This window comes from Schistocerca cancellata, chromosome 12, assembly GCF_023864275.1.
Source record: "Schistocerca cancellata isolate TAMUIC-IGC-003103 chromosome 12, iqSchCanc2.1, whole genome shotgun sequence".
NCBI lineage: Eukaryota > Metazoa > Arthropoda > Insecta > Orthoptera > Acrididae > Schistocerca > Schistocerca cancellata.
In genome coordinates this window covers 130577749-130599932 of record NC_064637.1, presented here as the reverse complement: position 1 = coordinate 130599932, position 22184 = coordinate 130577749, and the positions used below count along the sequence as shown (strand labels likewise).

Here is a 22184-nt window from a genome sequence, read left to right as displayed (position 1 = left end):
ATAATATGAACATAATATATTTTGTTTTGTTGAAAATTAATTATCCAAATAAAGTCACAGCACAGCATCCCTAAAAAGTATTTCAGGGCTCTTTTCATAGCAACATATTAATCTCATCTATTTATCAATATATTAGTTGTTATGGTGAAAAATACCGTGAAGCAAAACAAAAACACTACTAATGTATCTGCCAAACTTTATGCATTTACTTCACTGTCATTAGAAACAGGGCTCAACAATCCCTAACACACAATTCCTCCATTTTGATTACACCATTTACTGTTAATAGAATGTAATAATTTACAGTAACTTTTCATCAGCAAAGCACAGCAGAGCTTAGAAAGACTTAGCCAACTATTTGTTTTCCTTGATGAATCTCAATATAGTGACAAAAGCAGCAATATTGCAAGGGAGGGATTCATGCAGTTCTTATATGGAGGGGTCAAGAGATAGCTGGACAGAATTTAGAAAATCACAAGAAGAAAAAATTAGGTTTTCTAGCTGGACCACCCTTACTTGGTAGGAAACACAGTGTTACTCACCAAAACATTTTCATTTCCACGCCATCAGCGTTCCTTCTACCTCCACATCTGGCATCAGAGCACACATTTCATCTACTTTTCTTTGGTCTCCAAAACAGCGGACAAATACTAGCTTTCTGTGTGGAAGACAATGAAAAGTACAATATTAATTTGTATGCACCAGTTCAAGTAGATCAATCACAGAAACAATTTCAGGCTAAAGATGAGAATTAAAGTACTTACTCATATGACATTTTATTCACAGCATGGTAAGAAGGGATGGGTCAAATTTGATGAATGTAGAAGAGGATTTGGATTATAAAGTAGATTTGCTCAGCTGTATTAGTAGTGGAAAGATACTTGAATTTGGTGTAAAATTTAAAGATATCAAAGAAAATTTAACAAATAATGCTAAAGATTGTAAAACTATGTTTTTGTGCTGGAAGGAAATTTTGATAATATGAAAAAAAAACTGAATTAGAGCAAGGAGTACCTACAAAAAATTTCTTTAGTAACAGCAGCAGCATGTGCACAAATGTACCTGTGAAAATATTTCCAGATAATGGTAATTTACATTGTGTAGATCTCATTCAACACCCAGGAATGCCACTATTATTTCAAAATAAAGACTGTCAGTATTTTTTTGAAGCATTATCTTACACAAATCAAAATTCTACTTGTAATCTGTCTTATGCAGAATTTGAGGAAGGGTTCTTAAATTTTAGTCAGAACCTGAGCGAGTGAATTATGGAATGTGCCAGATTATAATAAAAGTTTTGGGAGCATGAAACAATTTTGTAAAAATGAATTGAAAAGATTACTGCATTTAGGCAACCTTTTCTTGAATTAAAAACTGAACCACTGAAAGGGGGATTATAAGGAAAATTGACATGGGCAAACTGGCTAGGGCTCTAAAAAGAAATGATGGACAAAATTATAATCCTGGGAACATCAGAGAGAGAGAAAGAGACAGAGACAGAGTGTGTGTGTGTGTGTGTGTGTGTGTGTTCTGGCATTCACGTACAAGCGTGCATGACTGTATGAGGGATGGTGGGTGTTCATAACCAGAATTGTAAAAGAATTTATCAGGGGAGAAGAAATTGGCACTCACAGAAATAATTTCAAGAATGAGCTAAGGATAAATTTTAATAATAATATGACAATTAAAGAAAAGAAAATTTGATAATAGAAAGACTTTGGCAGTGTTGTGATATGTAAATTGATATTGACAGTTTTCAGTTTGCGCGTTGTTGTTACTATTACTCTGTGGTTGTTAAGCATTCATACATGTTTAGTCATTGAAGTGAACGTACTGATTTCCATTTAATAGCATGTTCTTTCACAAAGCTTTCACATTAATTATATTACAATGATCAACAAAAGAATACATGATCAGGTGTGTCGATCTTTTCGTTCCTTCAGATCCAATGAAACTGGACAATCCTTGGAAGAAAAGAGGCCATTCCTGGATTGTTCTCTTCATGGGCAAGACAAATAATTCCCATACAAGGCACACAAATATGGCAGCAAAAGCATGGACAGCCCTGGAAAAAGTATCCAACACTCTGGAGTCATATGAAGAGCGGACTTGCTCAGGACATTAATTACAATCAAATTTGATAAATGCAACTCAATAGATGACTATTGCAATAGGATCATAACGATGCATTTAAGCTCAATAAAATGAAGTTCCTGGAGAATGAAGAGTGGATAGGGACTTTGCTACTGGCTGGATTGCCTGAACATTATTATTATAGTGCAAAAGTGCTGTAACAAATATGTTTGAGAAGGTTGCACACAGAATCGCAGTTTTGGGATTCTTGGTGTTCGATTCCTATTTGAGCTGGGAACGTGGGATAAAAAACTTTTGGTTTATTCTGTACCAGCGGCAATTTGTACAGCCATTCAAACACCTGTCTTACTGTAGCTATGTTAGGGTATCTTAAGCAAGGTTTGAATGAGGAGCCAGAGCTGGTGCCCAGAGAAATTGTGCAAATTGATTAATTACTTTTGCAAAACATTTTAATTGGACTGAAATTAATGTTCAGGTAATGGTACCATTGGTACGTGTGCTGTTTTGGTTTCACACACACAAAACACTTTTTTCTGTGAGGTTTTTGAAATGCACCACTTTTATACTTTACACTTGTATGAATTGGTTCAAACTTTGCACCAAGGTAGATAAATGGATAAACTCAAAATGAAATTTTTTATCCATTAATCTTTATCTGTAGATATACATATAAAAAACATATTATTTGTGAGTTTTTTTACATACGCCACTTATATGTTTCAGAGTTGTGTGAATCAGTTCAAATTTTGTAAGAAGGTAGACAAATATATTGGTCATTCTCTTGTTTTTTGAAAGCTTTATCCACTGCCACAATACAAGAAAAATATTTTGAAAGACAATAAACAAACCTATACTGGATCAGTCATCACCCAAATCAACAAAAATATATATCAGTGACCAAGTTATGGCGGTCTAATGTAAAAATTATGATAAAGTAAAAGTTTGGAACCAGAACGAAAAATTCACCTGTCACAGCACAAAAAAGGCAAATATGTCCTGCTCATTGTTAAGGATGTAAAAGAAGGGAACTAACTTATAGATTTATCTGGCCACTTCAAAGACATTTAAATCAAGACATTTTGATATATGAGGGTTGGAACTTTAATAGTGGCAACTATTTATTTACACCTCGTGCAAAATAGATACATGTTTCAAAGTTTTACTGACCTTCAAAGTAGTCACCAGCATTGTGTGTAACCCACTGTCAGTGATGTGGAAGTCGTAGAATACTCTTAGCAGTGCCAGTTGTCTTGACAGTTCGAGCAGCACAGTCTATTGCCCAATGAATTTGTAGCAGTTCTGAGGTGAATTCCATGAAGTGTTTCCTTCAGTTTAGAAATCGAGTTGAACTCATGAGGGCTTTAGTCAGGGGAGTGGAGTATATGGTATAGCACTTAGCAGCTCCATCAGTCAAACAAATCAGTAACAGCTTGCACTGTATGTTCTTGAGCATTGTCCTGCAAAATGGTGGTCAGGTCCTGCAGAAAGTGTCGTCACTTCTGTCAATATGCTGTTCATTTTTGGAACACAACCTACGACCAGCTTAGATACTGAAGTGAGGACACTTTCTGCAGGACCTGACCACCATTTTGCAGGACAATGCTCAAGCACGTACAGTGCAAGCTGTTAATGATTTGTTTGACTGATGGGGCTGCTAAATGCTATACCATCTACTGCACTTACCTGACTTACGCCCTCGTGAGTCCAACTAGATTTCTAAACTGAAAGAAATACTTCACAGCACTCACTTCAAAACTGCTACAAATTCGTCGGGCGATAGACCGTGCCACTCGAACTGTCAACAGAGTTGGCACTGCTAAGAGTACCCTACAACTTCCTAATTGCTGGCAATGGTTTATGCACAATGCTGGTGGATTCTTTGAGGGTCAGTAAAAGTTTGAAACACGTATCTATTTTGTACAAGCTGTAAATAAATAGTTGCCACTATTAAAGTTCCAACCCTCTTATTTGCACTTTTACGTGAGTTAACCAACATTCCCCAGCACATTAAGCTCCCTTAGCTGCAAGTTGTTGGCACACTTGCATCTTGCAATTTATATGCCAAAATCGCTGGTCCTCTCCCCAAAGTCTAGAAGATTTTCTAGCCATAGTAAATAATACCAAAACAATGACCAGAATCGAAGACTTGTAAAGAACTATTTTGGAATGTTGGTACATGTGAAGATTAATCAGTTTATAAATTACATGTGCAAATTTTGTTTAGAAGAACATGTGTTGATTCTGAAAACTGGAAATTACATTAACCAGGAGATTTATTGATGTGTTCATAAAATGTGAAAGCCTATATGAAAGTTATGGACAGTAAAATGTTTGCACTGACAACACTTGTATGACATGGCAATGAAGGTAAGGAAAAATTTTTATATTTATGATAAATGTCTGAATAAAAGTTAGTAACAAAACATACAGCAACTACAAGCAGAATACTATCCATGAACCAATGGCAGCAGACATTTATGGACCTCTATCTAGATCACCTGGAATGTGATTTTCAAAATCTGTTCGATTATACCAAATTAAGAAGTCACAAAAGAATTGAAGACATTGGCTGCCTGCGCACATTGATTGAAACCAATGGGTAAAGTTTAAAATTTGTGCCAGATTGGGATTCAAACCTGGGTCTCCCACTTGCTAGGCAAATGCTCTGACCACTGAGCCATCCAGATGCAATGGACATCGCAACTGCACAGACTACCCTAGCATGCCTCCCGTCAGATCAGTTGGTTGGTCGATTTGGGGGACGGAACCAAACAGCGAGGTCATCGGTCCCAACAGATTACAGAAGGATGGGGAAGGAAGTCAGCCATGCCCTTTGAAAAGAGCCATCCTGTCATTTGTCTGAAGCAATTTAGGAAAATAACGGAAAACCTAAATCAGGATGGCCGGACACTGATTTGAACCGCTGTCCTCCCGAATGCGGGTCCAGTGTATGAACCACTACGCCACCTTGTTCAGTGCCTCCCGTTAGACCGAAATTCTAAACTAATCCACACACTACTAATGTAGTGCCCCTTGCCCATTAGGCTCATTAGTTGCAGCGTTTCACTGATTCCGATAACAGTCAGAGCCTTGTAAGCATCTGCACTGAAGAGATAGTTGGACACCTCGCCAAAATTATATGTATAAAATTAAGAAGACAAAACATAAAAGTCTTATTTCAAAAATTGAGGGGACAAACTTTTCCAAATGTGGTGCACTAGAAGCAACCGTGTCAGACGACGGTGCTCAATTAATTTCAAACACCTGAAAAGAATTTCTAGAAAGAGAGGGAATAAAACACATTTGTATTTCAGAACATCTTCATTTGTTTAATTATCATGTTCTGTACTATATATACAATAAACTATAACTATTCTGCTTAATGCTAGTCACACCAATGCCATATAAATTTAATTAAATATGATTAGAAAAAAAGCTGATACACTGAGAAAAAAGTTGCTGCCTTCTCAGTTATTCTGTAGAGCCAGTGTTCATCTGCTGTTAGTAGGTTAATATCTGTGAGTTTTTAAAAATTTTCCCATTGTGTGGTATCACACCTCACTCCAGCAGATGATGTGTAACCCTACATCCACAAAGAAGAATGCATGATAGTAATGATATTTAATTCATTCATCAGTGTGTTCTGCCAAAAGGCAGGTTTTCACATGGTAGTTCTCCAGGCTGCCCGGTCTTCTGCCATCCTCTTCAGGTCTGCATAATTTCCCCTTCCCTTTATGTCGTCTATCATCTTGTATCTCCTTCTTCCTTTCAGTCTTCTCCCACAAACCAGTCCTTGCAAAGCATCTGCTAGCAAGCACTCCCTTCTCAACGAATGGCCCAACCAGTACCTTATACTTTCTCTTAAAACCTTCAGCAGACATCTTCTCTCACCAACCCTTTCCAATACTCTTTCATTACTCACTTTTTCCATCCAGCTTATCCTCTCCATTCTCCTCCACATCCACATCTAAAATGCTTCTAACCTTTCTTCATCCTCTCTACATCTACATCTACATACATACTCCGCAATCCACCATATGGTGCGTGGCGGAGGGTACCTCGTACCAGAACTAGCATCTTCTCTCCCTGTTTGACTCCCAAACAGAACGAGGGAAAAATGACTGCCTATATGCCTCTGTACGAGCCCTAATCTCTCTTATCTTATCTTTGTGGTCTTTCCACGAAATATAAGTTGGCGGCAGTAAAATTGTACTGCAGTCAGACTCAAATGCTGGTTCTCTAAATTTCCTCAATAGCGATTCACGAAAAGAATGCCTCCTTTCCTCCAGAGACTCCCACCTGAGTTCCTGAAGCATTTCCGTAACACTCGCGTGACGATCAAACCTACCAGTAACAAATCTAGCAGCCCGCCTCTGAATTGCTTCTATGTCCTGCCTCAATCCGACCTGATAGGGAACCCAAACGCTTGAGCAGTACTCAAGAATAGGTCGTATTAGTGTTTTATAAGCGGTCCCTTTACAGATGAACCACATCTTCCCAAAATTCTACCAATTAACCGAAGATGACTATCCGCCTTCCCCACAACTGCCATTACATGCTTGTCCCACTCCATATCGCTCTGCAATGTTACGCCCAAATATTTAATCGACGTGACTGTGCCAAGCGCTACACTACTAATGGAGTATTCAAGCATTACGGGATTCTTTTTCCTGTTCATCTGCATTAATTTACATTTATCTATATTTAGAGTTAGCTGCCATTCTTTACACTAATCACAAATCCTGTCCAAGCCATCTTGTATCCTCCTACAGTCACTCAACGATGATACCTTCCCGTACACCACAGCATCATCAGCAAACAGCCGCACATTGCTATCCACCCTATCCAAAAGGTCATTTATGTAGATAGAAAACAACAGTGGACCTACCACACTTCCCAAGGGGCACTCCAAATGATACCCTCACCTCTGATGAACACTCACCATCGAGGACAACGTATTGGGTTCTATTACTTAAGAGGTCTTCGAGCCACTCATCTCAGCATCCACGTTTCTGCCCCACATAGTGCCGCACTCCAGACTAAACATTTGCCACGCCTTTTCCTTAGACCTTTATCTAATTTGCCACATAACAGTCTCCTCTTTCTGTTGAAAGCCTCCTTCGCTATGGAAATTTGAGTTTTCGCCTCCTGGTGACATCTCAAGTCTTCAGTTATTGTGCTTCCAAGATATTTGATATTTAAACAACATAGCAATTTAGCTGTTCAGAGTATGGAATTGTTTAGAGGCTTTGTATTGTGGTTTTGCGTGTAACAAGTACGCAAAGGGCCACCGCAGTCACAGTATCTCCATACGGTGAAGTAACTGCGTAGGGTTTTGTGTACACTCTATGCTTCATCAATCCTAGTTGGAGTAATGCAGCAGATTCAGAGTAAATGCCAGCAGCATATCAGTATTGTGGGAGATATGAGTAAAAAACATAAGAAGATTTATTGGTAAGAGTTTCATATGCTGTTGCGGTGTTCAATTCTAAGACTGGTTTGATCAGCTTACGTCACTAGTGTGTCCTGTGCGAGCCTATTCATCTCCGAATAACTACTGTAAGCTATCCATTTGAACTTGCTTACTGTATTCATGCTCCCTCAATTCAGAACCTTTGCATTAGTTATGCAGTCTATCCATCTAATTCAATCATTCCTCTGTAAAACCACATTTCAAAAGTTTCTATTCTCTTCTTCTCTGAAACATTTATTTCCCATGCTTCATTTCCATACAAGGCTAGACAAATACCTTAATAACACTCACATTTACATCCAACAATGGAAAATCCAGGATGGAATATGACAACATCATGAAAAGGACAGTTGCTACTCACCATATAGCAGAGACACTGAGTCACAGATAAGCACAACAGAAAGACAGTCAGAAAGTGAGCTATTGGCCAACAAGGTCTTCATCAAAAATAGACAAAAGACACACACAGATGCAATTCATACACATATGACCACAGTCTCTGGCAGTCTCAGCCAGTCCAGCTTCAGCTGGCAGAGAATGTGGTCATGTGTGTGAGTTGCATTTGTCTGTCTGGGATGGTTGCCTTGAAAGGGCACGGCTGACTTACTTCCCCATCCTTGACACTATCCAATCTTGTGCTCCATCTCTAATAACCTCGATGTCAATGGGATGTTAAACCCAACCTTCCTTCCTTCCTTTCATTTCCTACAGTAAGGGAAAATGGATAACATATTTAAACATGTTAAAGTGTGTAATATTATTAACAAACGTAGAGAGAACTTCATAGATTATTTGTATGGATAGGGATATTCTCTCAGGAAACAGTGTTTAGAGCTACTTTTCAGGAGTGATCAGAGGGTTGAATAGCCCAATGTGTTCTGTAGGGCCGTGTTATATATACTCCTCTGGTATGCCAATGAACACTCTTTGGTACTTTTGGTGATCGTAGGGTGGGGGTAATAGACGTTTTATAAATATCTTTGGCGTGTATTCTAGAATTCCTTGGGCTCTACACCCCACTCTTCCATTTTTCCTTTTTTCTATACTTATTTGGTCTTCCTCTTTCCACTATACATTTCTAGGTACTGAGCTAACCTTTCTATTTTCAACATTCCTGATCAAGGCATTAACATTACTGAAATCACAACCATTCCATATCACTACCTTACAATTTGTACAAAAACTCTATCTTTTTATTTGAAGTGGGTCGTATGATCATGGGCAGGAAGCTAGCCAGAAATTAGATTGATTACATAAGATATTATAATGTGCTAACAAATCTCTAAATAGTAGATGATTTTATGACTATATACAAACATCATGAGAGTATTGTTCTCCTAAGACGTCATGTTTTATTTCTGGATAACCTAAGCCACCTCATGAGATGCATGGCAGACATAAATACCTAGGACAAATTTTCCATTTACCTAAGATGATTAGCTTTGAGGAAGGAGAGTAATATAAGAATAACGATTTTGGCAGACAGAGCAAACATGATAATCTTCAATGACTTACCTGTTTGAAGTATGACAATAGTCCAAAAGAAAATTTACTCTTTACAAAAGAACATCTCTAATAACAGAGTTTTGAAATACAAGGAGGCAGAATGTAGACTAAAAAGAGTGTTTGTGATAATACTAGAATCATTCAATAATCAAGCAGATGAACATATAGCATCACAGCAAAAAGAGTGGCTCAACTAAAAAAAATGCAATGATTGAGAATATATTTCTCAGGCACATTGGGACACTTCACATGCATTTCTGAGTGGCATAAACTAAAGATGCCAATTTTCAACATGGGTCACTTTTCTTGCTGGGGTGCGATATATAGTGAGGACAACACCTAATGCAGGGAACTGAAACTTTTATATGTGTTAGCTTGCTACTTTACAAAAAGATAGTGCCATTTGTTCAATTAATATGTTTGTAAACATAGTGCTTAAGGACCTAGTCATGATGGTGTGTCTGTACAGAGACAGTACTTTTAAAGAACAATGTACTGTGATCCAATTTTTGCTTTCACAAAGATGTGCAACCATCAGAAATTTTCTGTTAGATGAACAAACAATACAGAAGTAGTTGCATGGTCTGTGTAAGTTTTCATGGATGGGTGGAAAGTTGAAAGGTAGCTGTAGAAGTGTACCTGACAAGCAACACTTCAGGTGGTTGGTCAGAGTCAACATTGCAAGCTTGTATTGATTAAATTATCCAAAAAGGCAAATGACTTACCGTTGGATAAATTGCTGAAAAATATCAAGTGAGTGTTGGCACAACTCATTCCACCATCCACAGCAAATTGAACTCCTCTAGGACTTGAGCTACGTGGGTCCTCGGATAACTTACGATTAATCACGAATAACAGAGATTTTGCATAGGCACCGAGATCATGTATCACTTCAATAATGCTGAGATGAAATTTTGATAAGTCATTTTAACATGGAGTCCAAGCATCAAAACATGCAGTGGAAACATCCATCGTCTGCCTATAAGAAACTCAAAACACACCCTCGTCTGATACAATCATGTTGACTATGCTTTGGAGGCCCATAGACCCATTATCAATCATTTTTTGGAAGAGCAACACAATTTCAGTAGGCTGTACAGCATGTATACATGGACAAGAAAAAGAAATTCCCAGATTTCCCTGTTAAAAATACACTTCTTCCTCATAAAAATACACTTCTTCTTGCTGAAAATACCCTATACCCTGAGTGGAGGTACATTTTTTCCGTGTTCTCTTTGAATGGTAAAGGTTTTATACATCAGTGTAGAACTTTTCGACACTTTAGGAAATGAAACCCAGCAAAAAACAAAGTGTTTTGGAAAGCTGTTTGAAGCGCGGCAACATGTAGAAGGCATATTTTCATATTACGAAAGAATAAATGCGGATTCTGCCAAATGAGGCACAGTAGCTTCCAAGGCACTGAAATTGAGATTTCAATGTGCTTTTGTCAGCCAATCATAGCTCATGTTAGTGATCTCACTCACCAATGCCAGCAGATATTCAGAGCATAGGACATGTGATGTCAGCCACCAGCATGCGACTGTTAAGTAGTGCAGACACATAAATGGGAAAAGTTAATGTTTTAAATAAATATACATACAGTATAGCTATAAGAAAAGCTAAGCTTTCATGTATAATATTCGCCTTTTCTAGTATGTGTTATCCTTCAAGATATATCAAACACAAATGTGCAAGTAAAATGTTAAATAAAGACACAAATGGGTTGTCTTTTGGGCCTACATTTTTCTAAGTGGCTGGTCCTCGAAGTGTTTGGTATTGAATGAGAGTCAAACACTCTGTTATGTAAGAAATTCATCACACATTCTTACATGTACTGTAATTCATCTTGCGTAAATAGAAATTTACATTAAAAGTAACTTTCAAATCAGCTCATCAAAAGCAGTTTGTTGTTTCAAACTATTGCATAGACTTCAGAAGCTGGCTAAAGTAAAATTCTTTGTTACAATATCATTTCTTACCAGTCAAAACCACACAATAAAGAATTACTGGAATTCTAAAAAATTTCCAGTCCCCCCCACCCCCACCCCCCCTCCTCAGACAAAAAGATTCCCGCATTTTTCCCAGATTTCTCAGTTGCAACAATTAGGCACATACACCCTGCTATACCACTCAGACAGAACTGCGAGCAAAGTCAACCCCATCATTAAAAAAAGTCAGGAATAGCATAGGGACTGTGTGCTGCTGCCCCAAGACAATGTTGGGTCTAGTATAGTACAACAAACTTTGCAAACTATTGGCCAAGTGGACTGGGAGGTCTTACCTCATCCTCCTTGTGGCCCTGACCAGTCAGGAGGTAAAGAAAAAGGGCTAAGCTTTTATCAGGATCAAGGTACAGAATTCTTCTCTGAGGGATCAGAATACCTTTACAAAACTGGGACAGGTGCACAGATGTTGGAGGGGAATTACAAGGAAAAATAGACAACAACTGTACTGATTTAATGAAACATTTTTTCTGTACAGCTATTTGTCTGTATTAAATGACCCCTTAGAATTATGAAAGCTGTTTGACATTTTTTACTATGAGAGTAAGTCTTCATACTAACTTCTCTCTCTCTCTCTTGTGGTCTTGCTATGAAAGTTGAATCCAGATTCCCCCATTTCTCTTTCTTTTGTTGCAAATAGACCATGGTCTCTCCCTTACAAGTTTGCACCAAAGAAGAACAATGAGTGGTGATCCAGTTTTTGTGGTCAGTTAAGTGTAATGGGGACCACAACCTGTCAAAGATGAACAGTGGTATCAGAGTCTTGCTGCAATGGAATGTCTACAAATGAGCTGCAAATCTGAAAAATGGTCACAAAAAATGATAACAACATACGTATGCATGTGACACTGTTTTGATAAGACAGATGAGTGACAATTGGTGAAGTGGCATATCATCTGCAAATTAGTCACGGTTCTGCCTATGAAATCATTCACAGCAAACCTGGGCTTCATAAGATCTGTGCAGAATGGGTCCCAAAACAACTCAGAGTGTTGCATTAAGAAAAGTGCTTGAACATCTGACAAAAACATTTGCATCACTATGGTAACAAACGTGGCAGGTTTCTTGGTCACACTCATCACTGGTGATGAAACACAGATACAGCATTATGAGCCAGAGAGTAAACAGCAGAGTACGGAATGCAAATGTCCACAATTGCCCAATAGGAAAAAGTACAAAACCCAATAACACACAGGATAACTGATGCTTACCATTTTTTGGAATGTACTGGAACAATATCAGCAGAGTGGCACAATAGTAAGCAGTGTATGTTATGAAACTTCCTGGCAGATTAAAACTGTGTGCTGGACCGAGACTCGAACTCAGGACCTTTGCCTTTCGCAGGCAAGTGCTCTACCGACTGAGCTACCCAAGCATGACTCATGCCCCTCCCCACAGCTTTAATTCCACCAGTACCTCGTCTCCATGTTATGGTGAGATGTTTACTAACAGGCTACAGCCTGCAATTTAAAGCAAATGCTGAGGACTACTGTCAAAGGTTGCGTTGTCACACGACAATGTCCATCCACATATGACTGCTCCCACTGGTGAAATGCTCAAGGAACTCAAGTTTTAAGTAATGGCTCGCCCTTTGCATAGTCCAGATCTTGCCCCTTCTGACTACCAGTTCTTTGGTTCACTCAAAGGGGCATTACAGGTACATCTATTCACCTCAAACAAAGAAGTGAAGGACACGGCACCTGTGTGGCTCACTGCTCAGGTGAGAACCCACTTTTCTCGTGCAACGATGGACTGAATGCATTGAAAAGCAAAAGACCATACTGAAAAATAATGTTAACATACACGTTCTTCTTTTATTGCAATAAAATGTACAGTTCCATTGTGGATAAATTTTTACTTCCCCTTAAATTTGCTTGATAATTATCTAACAAAGACACACAAAATGGCAACAATTTGTTTGGTACAATAAAATCTTAATATTATTCATTGTAAAAATGCTGGGGTACGCCACTGAAATAATGTACCAGACAAATACTACTCCAAAATATACAAATTTATTTATTTTCAAAACTACAAGGGTGTGCTGAAAAGTAATGACTTCAAATTTTTTATATGAAACTCTTAAAGCTTTTTAAATAAAACAAACCTTATTAACATCCTGCATCTTCATTCTTAATGTTTACATGCTTAGTTCTCAATATTGTTACCCTGGCAACAAACACATTTGTCCCAACAAAAGACCAGTTTGTTCAAACTGTGACTGTAGGATGTTTGACTATGTTGGCATTACCACAAGCTCACTACTGCTTGTACCACTTCATCACTATCAAAGTAAACTCCTCAAAGAACATTTTGGAAACAGATGAAAATCAAAGGGGGCCAACTTGGGACTGTACGGAGCATTACTGATGACAGCTAACACAAGGTGGCAGATTCTTGCTGGTGTTACAGCACTCGTGTGTGGTCTGGCATTGTCATGCTGAAGGATGAATTCCTTTTTCTGAGGGTCTTGTAGTATCTTGCAGAGTTTATGGTGGTGACTTTAGGTATGAATTCCAAACACACCACTCCTTGAACACCCCACAGCACTGTGAGCATGACTTTGTTTGCTTATGGCATGGTCTTGAATGTTCTTGGCATCAGTTATTGTTTGTCCATTGATGCTCTCTTGTTTTCATAGTCTGTCACAATACTGTTAAGGAACCCAGTGTCCTCAGAATCAAAAGACTAAAGAAGCATTCAAGGTACACACCTTGCACACAGTTTTCTGTAATGCAGTACTGCAGCGATGGCCCGTATGTGCTCTTGCGATACGCCACAGTTGCCTGAGATCTGTGTCTGTGATAGCAGGTGATTTTCTCTGATGAGTTCATCACCTTGTTTTCGATGAGCCTATTTGCCATATGTGAACACCCACTGCAAGCTCAGTCACACATTTTGATGTTAGCACCACCATTTCCTTCATTATGAACATGAACAACCCAACATTGCACATTGTTCATGTCAACACAGTTATCACTGTACAGAGCTTTCATTCTTGGAGGTGCATTTTCTGCTGTTAGAAACACGATCACAGCAAGCTGTTTCTCATGCACCGACATCATTATGTTACACACCTCCATTTTACACACTACAATTCAGAGCCCTGTAGTGGCAGAGGGTTGCAACGACATCGTTATGTTACACACCTCCATGTTACACACTAAAATTCAGAGCCCTGTAGTGGCAGAGGGTTGCAACTTGTGTCAGCAAAGCGGGAAAGTCAACTGAGTAATATGCATGACATACAATACCTCAGTCGACACTGAGACACAGTAAAAGATTTGGAGGCATTGCTTTTCAACACACCCTTAGATGTTCATGTTACCCAACTCAGTCAGAGTGAAGTTGTGATAAAAGAAGATATGTCACCTTAGAGAGGGGGGGGGGGGGGAGAGAGGGAGAGAGAGAAAGACAGAGAGAGAGAGAGAGAGAGAGAGAGAGAGAGAGAGAGATGTGTGTGTGTGTGTGTGTGTGTGTGTGTGTGTGTGTGTGTGTGTGTGTGTTACTGCTATGATCATCATCATTGCTATTATTACTGATGTTGTTCATTTCTGAAGAGACGTAATTAACTGTAGCGATACAAGTGTTTGGTAAAAGATAGGAGAAAAAAAGAGGAAATGCTCACAGCTAAAAGCAGCACACACCACCTTAGTCTGTTGCACTAACTTGTACTGCTCGGTGGATGGTGCTCTCGCATGATATTCAGCTGGCTTGTAAAACTTTAAACCTCAATTTCTCAACAACACTTGAGAAATATCACAAAGCCAAAAATTAATATTGTCCTGCACAGAAATAATTCGTGGGTAAGAGTATTCTGAGGTGAAGTTAGTGGGGAGAGATGGGCGCCCAACCTTGAGTTGCTTCCCTAACGACCACTCTGAACATGGCAACACTGACAACATTAGAACATTCAGATTGTTGTTTACTTCCATTGCATGTGTATTTTTGTGATGTGCTAAATGGAACTGTGTTGCAATAACTTTTGCTGATAAATTGGAAGCTATCACATAAGTTGAAAAAGAAAACTGTTGTGGCTTATTATGGAGTTGGTGTTCCTATCATTTTGGAATAGGTGAAGCCTAAATTTCTAGACAAGCTGCAAAAAAAAACTGTCCCAAAAAGAGGGTGAGGAGGGTGAGGCTCTTAATCTCTGTTTTACCCAACAACGAGATAGAAGCTCACCTTTCAGTGTCCCAGCAATGCAAGAAAATGTTAACTGAATTGTTAGCCGAGGAAAAAAGAGGTACTTTTTCAAGCTCTGGGTGGTTAGACAGGTTTAAAAACAGATATGGCATTCAGCAATTTAATATATGTGCAGGGAAGTTATCTGCAGAGCCACATGCAGTTGATGTTTTGAAAACAGAGTCTGAAGATCACAGCTGATGCTACGTTAAGGACCATAATTACAGTGCAGATGAAACAGATGTTAATTTTAAGATGTTGCCTAGAGATCCTTAACTTCCTTAAAAGAAACATCTGCCCCAGGAGATAAAATGAAAAGAAGAACAGAAAATGGTTATTTTGGCATCAAACGCATCTGGCACACACAGACTGCCTCTATAACATCATCATCAGTTATCTGCTATATTAGCAGGTCCTTTGCCTCTCCATTTTCTGCGATCCATTGCTTCCTTCTTAAGGCTGCTGTATGTTGTACCGTCCATCATGTCATCCAGTATCTGGAATCTCTTCCTTCCTCGCTTCCTTTTCCCTTCTACATAACCTTCTAAAACTGTTTTTATCAGGCCGTCATTCTTTCTTAATATATGCCCAATCCAATTTCTTTTTCTTTTCTTTATTACATCTAGTAACTGTCTTTTCTCTCCCACTCTTCTCAGTACCTCTTCATTTTTTACTCTGTCCATCCAACTTATTCTTTCCATCTTCCTCCATGTCCAGATCTCAAAAGCCTCCAGCCTTTCTCTGTCTTTTTTCCTCATAGTCCATGTTTCAGCGCCATATAGAAGGACACTCCATACAAGACATTTTACGAGTCTCTTTCTGAGTTCTCTGTCCAGACCGCTGCAGAAGATTCTCCTTTTCTTATAAAACGCCTCTTTTGCCATTGCTATCCTTGTTTTAATTTCTGTGGTGCACTTCCAGTTGGTGTCTATCCTGCTTCCAAGATACTTAAAATTTAGCACTTGTTCTAGTGTTTCTCCATTCAGCACAATTTTTATTTCCTTATTTCCTCCTATTGCCAATACTTTTGTTTTATTTGTGTTAATTTTCATTCCATATTTTTTTCCGTTAGTTGCAATGGTGTCCACCAAATCCTGTAATTCTTTTTCCCCTGTGGCTAGAAGGACCATGTCATCAGCAAATCTCAAGCATCCTACTCTTCTTCCTCCAATTTCTACTCCTTTGTCATCTAATGAGCATTGGTCAATCATATTTTCCAAGTACAGGTTGAAAAGAGTAGGTGATAAACAGCATCCTTGTCTTACTCCTTTCCCTAGTCTGATCCAGTTTGTACTTTCTCCTCTCACTTTAACTGAGACTTTTTGATTAAGGTATAATGAGTTTATAAGTCTTCTGGTTTTCCAGTCCACTCTCTTTTCCCTCATAATAGTCGCCAGCTTGTCCCAAACCACATTGTCAAATGCCTTTTCTAAATCGATGAAGCACATATATAGGTCTCTTCCTTTTTCAATAAACCTTTCTCCCAAGATTCGTAGGAGCCCTATTGCATCTCTGGTGCCCGTATTCCGTCTAAAGCCAAACTGCTCCTCTCCGAGATTCTCCTCCATTACATTTTCAAGTCTTTTATTAATTATTCTTAACATCACTTTGGCTGCATGTGAAATGAGGCTGATAGTCCTGTGCTCGCTGCATTTCTTGGTTCCTTGTTTTTTCGGTAATGGAATCATTACTGTTGTCAAAAAGTCCTCAGGCCATTCACCACTGTCATATATTTTATTACATAGCCTCAATATTTCTCTTATTCCATTGTGGTTCAAGCATTTTAGTATTTCTCCCGGTATTGTATCTGTACCTACTGCTTTGCCATTTTTCATTGCAGCAATGGCAGACTTTACTTCTTCCATTATGATGGTCGGTCCTTTCTCTTCATCACTTACACTGTTGTGTGATTCAAGTTCCAGAGTTTCTGGTTTGCTATTTGTGTCGTATAGCTCTTTTATATATTCTTCCCATCTCTGGAGGACATTGTCACGATCTTTGTACACTACCTCTTCGTCTTTACTAAAAATTTCCATAGTAGCACTTCCTGCTCTGTTTTGTTCCCCTGTCATAGTCTTTACTCTGTTGTATAGTAAGTCGTATCTTCCCTTCCTGTCCAGTTCTTCAATTTCATCACATTCCTCTTTTAGCCATTTTCTCCTAGCCTGCTCTGTTTCTCTTCGCAGTTCATTATTTAACCTTCGGTATATCTTTCTTGCATCTTCAGTGTTCTTGTTTTTCAATTTTCTTCTCTCCTCCATCTTGGAAATCATTTCTTGTGTGACCCATGGTTTTTTTGACCTTTTCCCTTTTACATATCCTATATTTTTCTGTCCTGCTTTAATGATTCCTTCTTTCAGCATATTCCAGTACTCGTTGACATTATCAGGTGCTTCTCTGTCTCGTAATGTGTTTAGAAAGTCCCGAGACAGCATTTCTGTAATTTGTTCTTTGTTGGACCTTATCTTCTCTAGATCCCACTTCTTCACCATTGTCGCCTTTTTCAGTTTTTTCATTCTTATTTCTATTTCTGCCATAAGTAAGTTGTGGTCACTATTAATATCTGCACCTGGTAATGTGTGCACCTTCTTGATTCCATTCCTGTATCTTTCTTCTACCAGTATAAAATCTATTTGGTTTCTGTATTTATCCCCTGGTGATTTCCAAGTGTAGAGCCTCCTCTTATGGTTCTTGAACCATGTGTTTGCCGCTATCAGCTGCCTTTCCCTGCAGAAGTCAATTAACCATTCACCTCTGTCATTTCTCTTTCCAAGACCATGACTGCCTACTATGTTTCCCTCTTTCCCTTCTCCCACAATGGCGTTCCAGTCCCCCATTACTATTTTGCAGCATTTTTTATTTTCGTCCATTATTCTCTCTATTACATTGTACGTTTCCTCTACAATTTGGTCATCATGATCTGAAGTTGGCATATACACCTGGACAATCAGTAAATCTTTTTGTGCTCCTTTCAGCCTTACACCAATAACCCGGTCATTTGCATAGTCTACATATTCCACACATTTAGCCAATTCCTTTGTCATAATCATTCCTACTCCATTAATTCCTTTTATTTCTCCTCCTGAGTAGTAGAATACATATTCATCTGACTGCAACTCTCCATGTCCATTCCATCTTACCTCAGCAACTCCTACGAGGTCCATATGATTCTTTTCCATCTCTCTTTTAAGGTTTTCTAGTTTTCCTGCTTGTAGCAGAGTTCTGACATTCCAAGTACCAATTCTCCTTTTGGTTTTTTGCCTCCTTTCAAGTTGTCCCCCCCGGAGATCCGAATGGGGGACTATTTTACCTCCGGACACTGATTTAACATGAGAGGAAGCCATTTTTTGTGCATAAAATGGAGACTGCATTATGCAGGGAAGACAATCTGCGGTGGTATTCCGTTGCCTTCCGCAGTTCTGGAGGCCGCCCCTAACATGGGATACAGACGCCTTTTGCAGCCGCCCGCTCCGGGTCAGACGCTGCATGAGAAGTATAGGTTGGAAAATGAAAGACCCCTAGCCCTCGAAACCTAATAGCGTCAGGGTCGGAAAAGAAAAAGAGCTGGCCGAGGGTGGCCAGATAGGAAAGATAAAAGTGAGGAGCCCGGCATAAGTAAGTGGAAGCAATGCCAGGACTCAGCTCGGGACCCCGTGGTCGCCAGCCACGTATCACTAGGTGTGACTCCCTGAGGAGTCACAGCTGATATCAGGAAGTTGAAAAACCTTGAGCATTGAAAGATGGTCCAAAAATACACTATCAAGTTTTCCCAAAGCACAAAAATATCTTGGATGTCTTGTTAACTCTTGGCCAAATGTTCTAGTGATCAGTTATAATGAAAGTCGAAAAGTTTTAAACTAAACAAAATGGTCTCCCTTAAAAATCAATACATATCATTATGGACATAAAAGAATTGATTTGTTGAGCATTTCCTTCCCAAAAAATTATCTGTCTAATTCAGCCACCGAACAGCCTTATCGCAAGCTGTTTTTGAGAACCTTCCTGCAAGACAGTGATACAGAAAACAACATTAATGAAGAGCTGAAGGCAGTAAATATGAAACATGTAATTTATTGGTTGGCCCAATAATGTGGAAGCAGAAACTCTTCATAGGTGCTGGAGAAAACTGATGCTGAGATCACTTGGAAAATTTCAAAAATGGGAGAGAAATAATAAAAAGAATTTCTTGATGTGAAGACTTGGATGCAAGCAAGGTGAATGAATGGGTTGTTGGAGACAATTTTCAAGAAATCATGAACCAAGAAATAGTAGAAACAGTGTTTCTTCATCAAAACTTTTAAAAAATATGTACTATGATATTACAAAACAAAACCGTGTAATACTTAGGGCTCAATTGTTAATTTTATGCCTTTAACTTCTGTTTGTTTTAATGTTTCTAGTTTGTCTTTGTGTAGATATTCATGGGTTAACTTGAAAACACTGTCATCTGGAACGGTTCCCATCCCCTCCCCATTTACTTTGGTTAACCAATGTACTGTACCACAATCATACAAATGATCAGCAAAATAGGTGATCTGTGGGGTGCAGGAGTTCCTTGTATGTAAGAATTCAGCTGAGAATAAAGAATAATTACGTTAGGATGCAACAACCTAGCAAAAACTCATGATGAGAAGTGTTGCATTTCCATGTTACCTCTCATTTCTTTCCATGTTACCTCTTATTTCTTTCCATGTTACCTCTTATTTCGTTTCCCTTGTTTTGCTGGTCTGTACATGGGAGAGGGGGACGGGGGTGGGGGGAGGGCGCATGTCCCCTGGAGCCTTGAGTACACATGCATATTCACATACACTGAAGAACAGTAATTATAATTTTCCTATGTTATCAACTGCTGGCATTTCACATGCTATTTCAGTACTGTGGAGAACAGCCTGGCTTGTCGTCATAGCATTTTTACAATTGTTCATCCACATTTATTCTCTCTCATCCTCTAAGAGCATGAATGTGAGGTGTCAGATGGGGAGAAAGGGATGACAAGGTGGGATGGAGAATGAGAGCAAAATATCTACAACATGTGTTAATTATTACAGGCATATCTTACCTGAGATTTACAAGTCTTCCTGGGAAGCTGTCAAATGGTATGCGATAACCCGAAATATGGTGGAAGGAAAGGTACTGGAGCCCTGGCATATCGAGCAAGTATTCCATACCCGGCAAATCAGTACAGGTAAAGCTCAGCGAGGACAGTGCTGGCATCCGGGCAACGTGTTTTAAGAGCTCTCCTCTTTCAGTACAGTTATTACTTATTCTTAATCTGGAACAAAATGAAAACAACTTTCATTAAGAGAGATACCAGAAAGAATAGAATTATTCCTCACTATCAAAGGCACTACATGAGCACAAGATACTTACACTGTAAAGCCAAAGAAACTGTACACCTGCCTAATATCATGTGGGGCCACCGCGAACACACAGAAGTGCCGCAACATAACATGGCATGGATTTGACTAATGTCTGAAGTAGTGCTGGAGGGAATTGACACCATGAATCCTGGAGGGCTGTCCTAAATCATAGGATATGTGGGGGTGGAGATCTCTTCTGAACAGCACGTTGCAAAGCATCAAATATATGCTCAATAATGTTCATGCCTGTGGAGTTTGGTGGCCAGCAGAAGTGTTTAAATTCAGAAGTGTGTTCCTGGAGCCAATCAGTAGAAATTCTGGACATGTGGAGTGTTGCATTGTCCTGTTGGAATTGTCCAAGACTGTCAGAATGCACAGTGGACATGAATGGATGCAGGTGATCAGACAGGATGCTTACATAGTTGTCACCTGTCAAGAGTCATACTTAGACATATCTAGGGTACCATATCAATTGAACTGCACACACCCCACACAGACCTTCCACCAGCTTGAACAGTCCGCTGCTGACATGCAGGGTCCACGGATTCATGAGGTTGTCTCCATACCCATACATGTCCATCCACTCAATACAATTTGAAACGAGACTCATGTGACCAGGCAACATGTTTACTGTCATCAACAGTCCAATGGCAGTGTCAACGGGCCCAGGCGAGGTGTAAAGCTTTGTGTCTTGCAGTCATCAAGGGTACATGAGTTAGCCTTTGGCTCTGAAAGCCCGTATCTATGATGTTTCATTGAATGGTTCACACACCGTCACTTGTTGATGACCCAGCATTGAAATCTGCAGAAGTTTGCGGAATGCTTGCATGTCTGTCATGTTGAATGATTCTCTTCAGTTGTCATTGGTCCTGTTCTTGCAGGACCTTTTTCTGGCAGCAGCGATGTCCAAGACTGATGTTTTACCAGATTCCTGATATTCATGGTACACTCGTAAAATGGTCGTATTGGAAAATCACCACTTCATCGTTACCTTGGGGATGCTGTGTCCCATTACTCTTGTGCCAACTATAAAACAACATTCAAACTCACTTAAATCTTGATAACTTGTCATTGTAGCAGCAGTAATCGCCCTAACAGCTGCACAGGCACTTGTTGTCTTATATAGGCATTATCAACTGCAGTGCCATACTCTGCCTGTTTACATATCTCTGTATTTGAATAGGCATGGTTATACCAGTTTCTTTGGTGCTAAGTGTAAAAAAACAGCTAGTCTTTCAATTTGTGTGAGAAAAATGGTTCACCTAACTCGAAACAAAATGAAAGTCATATGAGGGGGAACCCCCCATGAACCATGGACCTTGCCGTTGGTGGGGAGGCTTGCGTGCCTCAGCGATACAGATGGCCGTACCGTAGGTGCAACCACAACGGAGGGGTATCTGTTGAGAGGCCAGACAAACATGTGGTTCCTGAAGAGGGGCAGCAGCCTTTTCAGTAGTTGCAGGGGCAACAGTCTGGATGATTGACTGATCTGGCCTTGTAACATTAACCAAAACGACCTTGCTGTGCTGGTACTGCGAATGGCTGAAAGCAAGGGGAAACTAC

General features: G+C 39.4%; 1 long non-coding RNA gene across 1 annotated transcript in view; it reads right to left on the bottom strand.

Moving 5' to 3' along the window:
* The window catches only part of LOC126109747 (uncharacterized), a 29640-nt gene extending 9161 nt beyond the window's left edge, over positions 1-20479 (bottom strand). The window contains exons 1-2 of the long non-coding RNA XR_007523722.1: positions 20321-20479; positions 543-658 (exon numbers count right to left, since the gene is read on the bottom strand). This is a non-coding gene — a long non-coding RNA (uncharacterized LOC126109747). The remainder of the gene's footprint in view (positions 1-542; positions 659-20320) is intronic.
* Between the last annotated feature and the right edge of the window lie 1705 nt (positions 20480-22184).